The sequence below is a fragment of the Echinops telfairi genome, unplaced genomic scaffold (genome assembly GCF_000313985.2).
Source record: "Echinops telfairi isolate 266 unplaced genomic scaffold, ASM31398v2 ScPeMD7_11;HRSCAF=52, whole genome shotgun sequence".
NCBI classification, from domain to species: Eukaryota; Metazoa; Chordata; class Mammalia; order Afrosoricida; family Tenrecidae; genus Echinops; species Echinops telfairi.
This window is the reverse complement of record NW_022103908.1, coordinates 21,500,505-21,508,485: the sequence shown is the minus strand read 5'-3', so window position 1 is coordinate 21,508,485 and position 7,981 is coordinate 21,500,505.

Genomic DNA, 7,981 nt, shown 5'->3' with positions numbered 1-7,981 from the left:
AATTTTGAAGAAACATGAATAGAAATTATCAAGATTGAGGAGTAAAGAATAACCAACAAAGAAAAATGAACAAAGCCTCTAAGGCTTGTGGGATATTATCAAGCACCCAAAATATGTGTTGCTGGAGTCCCAGGAGGAGAGGAGAAGATAAACAAATGAACAATCAATCAAACAAACAAACAGACAAAGAACATTTTATGAAGTGCAGATTGTGCCCTAATAAAACAGTTTATATTTTTTAAATGAAAAAATATTTGAAGAAATAATGGCTAAAATCTTTCCAAATCTAACACATACAGGGTAAACAATCTACATATCAAATAAGCTAAAAACCAAACAACAAACAAAAATAGATGAAATAATGTTATAAAGGAAAAGTTTAAATAATCACAATAAAAAAGTGACAATCAATATAGACTATCATTTTAATATAAATAGGTAGGATGAAACAATTAAAAATCTATAACTTTTTCTCCTTGAGTTGATAATGTCCTACCCAGTATGTAAATGTTCCTGGAAGTCTCAGTGAGAGATTTGTTGTTATGTAAACCTACAAGCTCTAGAAAAACTCAGTAGCTTACAGAAAAAGTTAAATATTTCCCGAAAGTACCTAAATATACAAAACAAGGAGATTCTGAGATTAAAATAAGTAACCAATTCTATATTTATTTTCAATGAATCATAACTTTAAATTGTAAACATTCATTAAAGTTGAGGGACTAAGCCTTAGCCACTAGGGAGAAATGAAAACAGTCATCAGATGTGCCTGTAGATAAAAATCAAGGGACAGGACAGAAAAAGCAGAGCAGCAGCCTAGACGTGCATTCATTGAGGCTCCTCCCTGGTAACATAGGAAATAGACTGGGGTGGACATTATGTAGATGACTGTTGAATTGTATTTAGCTTAATAATGTTAATTATTTTAGGATGAATATTTTAACTGCCAAGGGATATAGAATATTCATGGACACTTTCTATTTATTTTCTTCCTTGCAAATAAGCCTAAAAAATGTTACAATGGTTAAATATCTTAGTAAGTATTGAACCTGAGCCAAGTAGATCAAATTGTATTCAATGTTAATACTGTTAAGCAAACAAACCAATTAAACAACTGATTTAAAAGCCCACTATTTATTAATCACAGGAACTAGAAACTTAAATAAAATATTCTTTGCAGGACCAAAAACAAATGCAAAAAGTGTATATTGCCACCTATCATGTTTCTGATCCCATAGATCTGAGTGGCTAGATGTCATGTCAACTTGTAGTTGGATGAGAGTGCAGGGGTAGAGTCTGTCCTATCCATCTGTTTACACCTTGATGATGCCTCCTGCAGGTGTGGTCCTTATCTAAGACGGACATGGACACGGGGAACCACTCTCTCTCTCCTGCCTTCCACCTTCCTCTTTATCTGGGTTCTGCAGCTGCCTCCAGCAGGGGTCCAATGTGAGCCACAAGCCCTGGGAGCTCTTTACTCTCCGCCATGCTCCCACCCACCTTGGATCCACAAGACTGCACCTGTGATCTCCCTGCTTCCAACTTCACCCTGATGCCTCTTTGGCTTACAATTAGCAGAATCTGAAGGTATCAGCGAGCATCACACCCTGAGACTTGAGTAGGACTGGGACAGCATGCCTTCTTCATATAAAATTACTCTTTATTATACAAATCCTTTCTTACACAGATGAGTGCCACTTGTTTTATTTCTCTAGACAACCCAGCCTAACTAAAGTCTATTAAAGAAGACCTCACCATGCTCACTTCCAAGATAGGTTGCAGCAGCTGTATCTCTTTTCAGGCAGATGGGTTTGCTGTTTGGCTAGTGCAAGGTGCGCTCAGATTCTTTACCAGCACCGTCATTCAAACGGATCAGTTATAGCCCTGTCTTGCTTATTCATTGTCCAACGTTCAAATGAACATGAGGTGATCGAAAACACCATTAGCTGGTCTGGCACATCTGAGTCCTGAAAGTGATATCCTTATTGTTTTAACCCATTACAAATTATTCTCCCACATGATTTATGCAGCCTGCCACATAAAGCCCAGCATAAAGTTATACCATGACATCATACTTTTTAAACATTAAAGTTGTCCATGAAAATTATCAATGGAGTTCCATCTCAGTAAACAAAATGTATGAAAGTAACATTTTTCTTGCTTCAAACACAGTATACAACTATCTAGAAAAAGAACACTTCAACAACTACTAGCAACAAGTTATCAGAGATCAACTCAGATAAAACAAACATGTTACTACCTTACATTTCTATTTATCTGAAAATGTGCTCCCCAAATTCCTAATTTATGCAATGTTGTACTTTTTCCATGTTATCATTATGAATAAGCAGCTAATAAGCTGCACCTTACATTTAGTTTTAATTGATGACCAAATTTACTTACAATTAATCCGTGTGTGTGTTTTGATTTCTCTGAACCCTCACAGGATTGCTATTTTGTGTAATAAAACAAGAGCGGTTAATTAAAATCATTGTTATTTGCATTAAATTTATTTGTCAGTAAATTTAATAAGAATTTTAAAGTGATTTTCTATGGGATTGCACTTTCTATAGAACCATATCCAACAAAAGGTTATCTAGTATAAAATTTTAGGAAAATATATAAAACTGCTGCAGTGATTTTAATCAATTTTGAAATGCAGCTATTATCACAATATTCTCATTTAATTAGTCATATAGTTTGGGGAAAAATAAGAGTAGAGTCACATAAACAACGTCACATGTTCCCTACAACAACAAAGGTAGGGTTTCATTATAAAGACCCAGATAGCATTTCTATTTATGTAAATTAAGTACACAGGAATCAGATTGGCTATATTGCAGTCAGGACAAGAATAGGACCCACTTTAAAATATACCATGAATTGTTCACATGCAAATAAAATCTGAAGGTGTAGAAAGTTAAAAAAAAAACTACTAGAGCCTTAGCACCACCTAGATGTGTCCCATTAGCGACAATCTCAAGGTAACAAAGATCATGTTCTACATTCCACTCAAGTGAGTAACAACTGGGGTCTTCAAAGTTTGTAAGCAGCCATCTAAGGTGCAAACACATGTCTCTCTTTGCCTGAAGGAGGTGAGTGGTGACAATGGAAAGACACAGAGAAACAACTCATCCAGCTCACTCATGGATCATGCAAACATCAGTATCCACAACTTCAGAAGCGCTAACTGGTGCTTGGATACACCTACCAACTGCTCTAAAAATCATTACATTAGAAAGTCCTGGGTAGAGTAGGGGAAAATGTGGAACAAAATTCAAAATCATGAAAGTTATCAAGCTAACTGCTCAGATAGGAACTGGTGGAACTTCTAGATCCCTTAAGTGTAGAACTGACCGTGCCTCAGTGTTAGAATAATCAACCATTTAAGATCAAAAGGACATTCATTCCAGAATAAGGGTTAAAAAAGGAGTAGAAAAAGAAAACACGAGGAAAGAGTGGGATAATCAATATTGAGGGTATTGGAGTGAATGAGATGAAACAAAATTTGTATAACTGGCTATCTTCTCTGTCCAACTTACTGAGGTAACAATAAAATGTTACATAAAACGAACGTGATGCATTGAACATGAATGTACAAATACCCAATGACTTGTGGGATAGCATTGTAGACTGTACATGAGGAACGCCCACGGTGATTGAGCAAAGATCATTCAGGCCGCTTTTGACCGCTTTCGGCAACATAAAGGAAAATAATTCAGTTCCACATCTGCCTCCACCATCCAATTTTCTTTACCGTATGATAACAGACATCCTTTCCACAACATTACTTTTCTACACGCTTAAATAATCTGTTACAATGTCCACACAGAACCCACGGACAATATGCATTATTACAGAGTGTAGTAGGGAAGTTACTAATCACATGTCAAGATCAGAAACTAGGAATGACAGTCCTTTTATCCACAGCAATGCCTCTTCTCAGCCTAGCCTGCAGGCACACCTCTCTCCAGCCCCTAATCTCTCAGCTACACAGCTGCAATCCTTGGGCTCTGTCCTGCTCAGGAAATTGTTGCAAAGCTTCAACACTGATAAATACCTGAAGGCACTTGCTCTGCCCACCAGGGTGCGTCACAAAGGCACTTATTCACTTATTCTGTAGGCCAGGAACCCAGATGCCCCTCTGCTTGGCCTCACTGTCTCAGCACTGATCTCCTGCCACCGCTCCACACAGAGAATTCAATCATGTCACGAGGTAATATCTGATCAAGAATCACTAGAAATAAAGTCTACATTGCAATGAAGACATTGGCTGTAAGAGCTCCAGAAATTGAGAGAAGAACCATTAAGCTGTTTCATCAAATTGATGAGATGCTAGAACTTCTCAATTGTCTATCGCAAGAAACATGGCAGGCAGCTGCCGTCCTAACTAACTGGATGAAAGGCATACGTATGCCCGTTTTAAAGACATACAGTCCAGTACAATGTGAACATTTACAACAGTAAGATTACATACAAATAAAAGTTTGGTGACACTAATTAAAAAATGGATGGAACAGTATATCAATAGGGAACTGCCAGCGATTCAAACCAGATTCAGAACGGAACGTGGAATGATGATATCATTGCTGATACTATATGGATTGGAGCTGAAATCAGAACACCAGAGGATGTTTATCTTTTAATGTCTCTCAGTTTCAGGACCCCTTCATATCATTGGCAATGCCTATACCTACGCTCGGAATGATGTTGCTGTCTTAATTCATAAAATCTTGAAAATCTCTTTAAATCAAAAGTCCATTTTTTCTAATTGCACTGGTCAACTAATTTGAGTCATTTTTGCTTTTCTTAATACATTTTCCCCTGCTTACCCTCTACTTCCTTACTTATAGAAAGCATACTTTCCTTATAAAGCTGTTCAGGATATATAACTGACTTCTTCAACATCTTTTCCTAGTAATCTTTTCTCTATTCTAGCTCAAATATTCTCCGTGTTTTGACAGCACATCCAGACCATTCCCATCTAAGGATTTGTGTTCTCCCTAGAATCTGATTCTCTGCATGCTTTGTTCCCTCTCATACTCTCAACATTAAGGTAAAGGGGATAGCGAAGTCTTTCTGATTATAATATCAAAAGCAGCATACTAATTTCAGCCATACTCAGATATCAGCAAACTTATTTTTATAGAAGCAGTAAAGTTAATACATTAGGCTCTATATTGCACAATTTACTCAACTTCACTATTGTAGCATGGCAGTGGCCAGAGGAAATATGTAAAGAGTGGACACGTGTATGTTTCTGTAAAATACTGTTTATAAAAACGAGCAGCCAGCCGGTGAATAACATTTTGCTGACACCTGCTTTAAACTCTTGGCATGCTTTATTGTCCTTATAATATTTGTCAACCGAGAAATTCATTATATGTTTACAATGTATTGGTTTATTGTCTGCCTTTCTATTGAATGTAAGCCCCTGAGGGAAGGTAATTGCTCGGTTTTGTTCATTGTTCTGTCACAAGTGTGTAAAACAAAGCCTAACACATTATGAAGATTCAATAAATATTGACTGAATAAACAAATGCACACATAAAAGAATCAATGAGCACTGGGTCCAAGTGGGAAGAATTATGAGAACCTATTCATTGTGGTTATCTTAGCACTACAGATTCCCATTTGTTCTCAATATTTACCCAGAAATATGAATAAATATAGCTGCTAGTATCTTAGAAGTTATATTCATCTTTTATCCATATTCCAGGTTTTCAGAATTTACATTGCTGATATCCCCTGCCTATTAATATTTTTCAGTAGTATTTATTGATATATAAACTTACAGAAAGATCAGAAAAACACTTTTGAAAAACTCTTAATGAGTTTTTGTATGTAAGTCATTCTATCTGATTGCTTTCTACCACTCTTAAAGATAAAGTCATATTTTTAAATCTATGAACATTTAAAAATTGGTTTTATTGACCTATCATGGACAATTCACTCGTTCAATCGTATTAAGAAGAGATATGAAATAATCATCTCAGACAACTTTGGAACGTTTTCTTCCTTCTTGTATCTTTTGATGTTGAGTCCCCATTTCTCCTCCCCTCCCCTTCTTTTCCCCCAAGTAATTATTATTGGTTATTATCGTCATAAATCCACCCATCCTGGCTTCCCTATACAGAAAAACAAACAAAGCAAGAACAAAGAACCATCCCCAAAAAGACACAGCAACAATGACGATGCAAAACAGAGAAAGGCCTCAATCTAAGCAAACACACCGGATAATAAAATTTTAGGATAAATTGAAAATGGGTCTAAAGAAAAATCTAAGGAGAAGGTGGTACCTTCCCGTCTAAGTGCAGTGCTGACTGCTTTACCATGCTCATTTTCTCATACTGGGGATGTTCACATTCTGGTGTGTGGGCCCGGGGGATTCACTGGAGGCTCAACCCATGCAGAGACCCTGCAAATGGATTTTGGGCTTCCACTATCATCCATAGCCAGTGTTTAGGATTTAAACTCTGGTACCGTTCTCTCCTCTGGGTTTCCATCTTATTGTTTATAATCCCTGGATCACACATACTGGTCTACTACCTCTGTGTAGACTTAGTTGAGTCCTCAATTAAAGGACTGCTTGTTTTGAGACAAACCTTTAAGACAACAGACACTATTTTCCCTGGGAGGTGGACACCATGTAATTTTTTCCCCAAAACTTTGCTACGGCATTCATGTCTTCAGTGATATCATGAGTGTGAGTACTGGGCGGGGCCATGTAACAGAATTCATTTTTCTTATATGCGGGCCACAATCAAATAATTGCTGAAAAATTCCTTCATGTAACTATCATTTCTATATGTCCCCACTTCTCTTTTGGAGATATCCCTGTCATTTTAGTGTAGTATATCACAGATCATCCCCATGTGGCTTAAGGTAATTCTATCGATAGTAACATCATTATGATAGAACAATGTTGTGCAAAAATAAATGTTACATATGTGTAGGACATCTTATTAGACTCCAATATAAGGATTGTTAACTTGCACATCTTCATGGTACAAGCCGAGAGGGTTGGAGGTATGACAACACTTAGTTACACTCACTTATGAAAGCAAGGCCACACATGGTAGACTCAAACATGTCACTAAAGGGTAGAGAGAGTGTGAACACAGCAACCATATGTTGGTCTCAGATCATCATTCATTTGGTACCATCAAAGCAATCGGTCTGAACCCACCCAAAGTCCAAAGACCATCAACTCCCTTGACCCTTGGTTAGCCATCATTTGCTTCTCCTCTTATTCTACCCTCGAGTTCAAGGGAGTACTTCAATTCCTTATCTCGGCTCCAGGTGTGATTAAGGCAGAAATGAGTTTTCCCAGTGGGATTTCCAATTCAGGCCCTTCTGGTACAGTCTTTGAAAGATGTTTTATATCTTGAAAGTAGAGAGTCCAATGTTTCCCTTGTCTTCAGGACACTGCCTGGGCCACCAAGGATTGTTCAGAAACTGGGTCAAAGTGTCTATTTAGGAACATAGATGGGGTATTTTCCCTCTGAGGCTTCTATATTAAGCAATTTCATCAATGGTACAGGGCCTTATGCATCAAAGATCAAGCCATTTTTGAAGTACTCTGTAAATGAAGAATGCATCAGATTTTCAAGTTCTGTATTTGATAAGTAACCATGCACATCGATATTTATAAAGCTCATTTCTTTATGGCATTGTATGCATATTCTGAGATTACATGATCTCCTGTTAGGCTTTACTGTTTAAGTCCCAGTTGTATTATGTGGTTTTTCTCAATGCAGATCGTGGTACCTGGGGATCTCACTCAGCTTCCTCAGAGTTTTGACATTTTACCCCATGGGGCCACTCTTCTTAGAAAATAGAAAATACAGGTATGCCAGTGAAGAGGAAACAAAAAGAACAAAACAAATACTGATTATGTTTACATCTTCCTTTATGTATAATCTTCCTGACAAGATTTTCTGGTTGAACTTGGCATTTGTTTGCTTTCTCTGTTGTTCCCTGA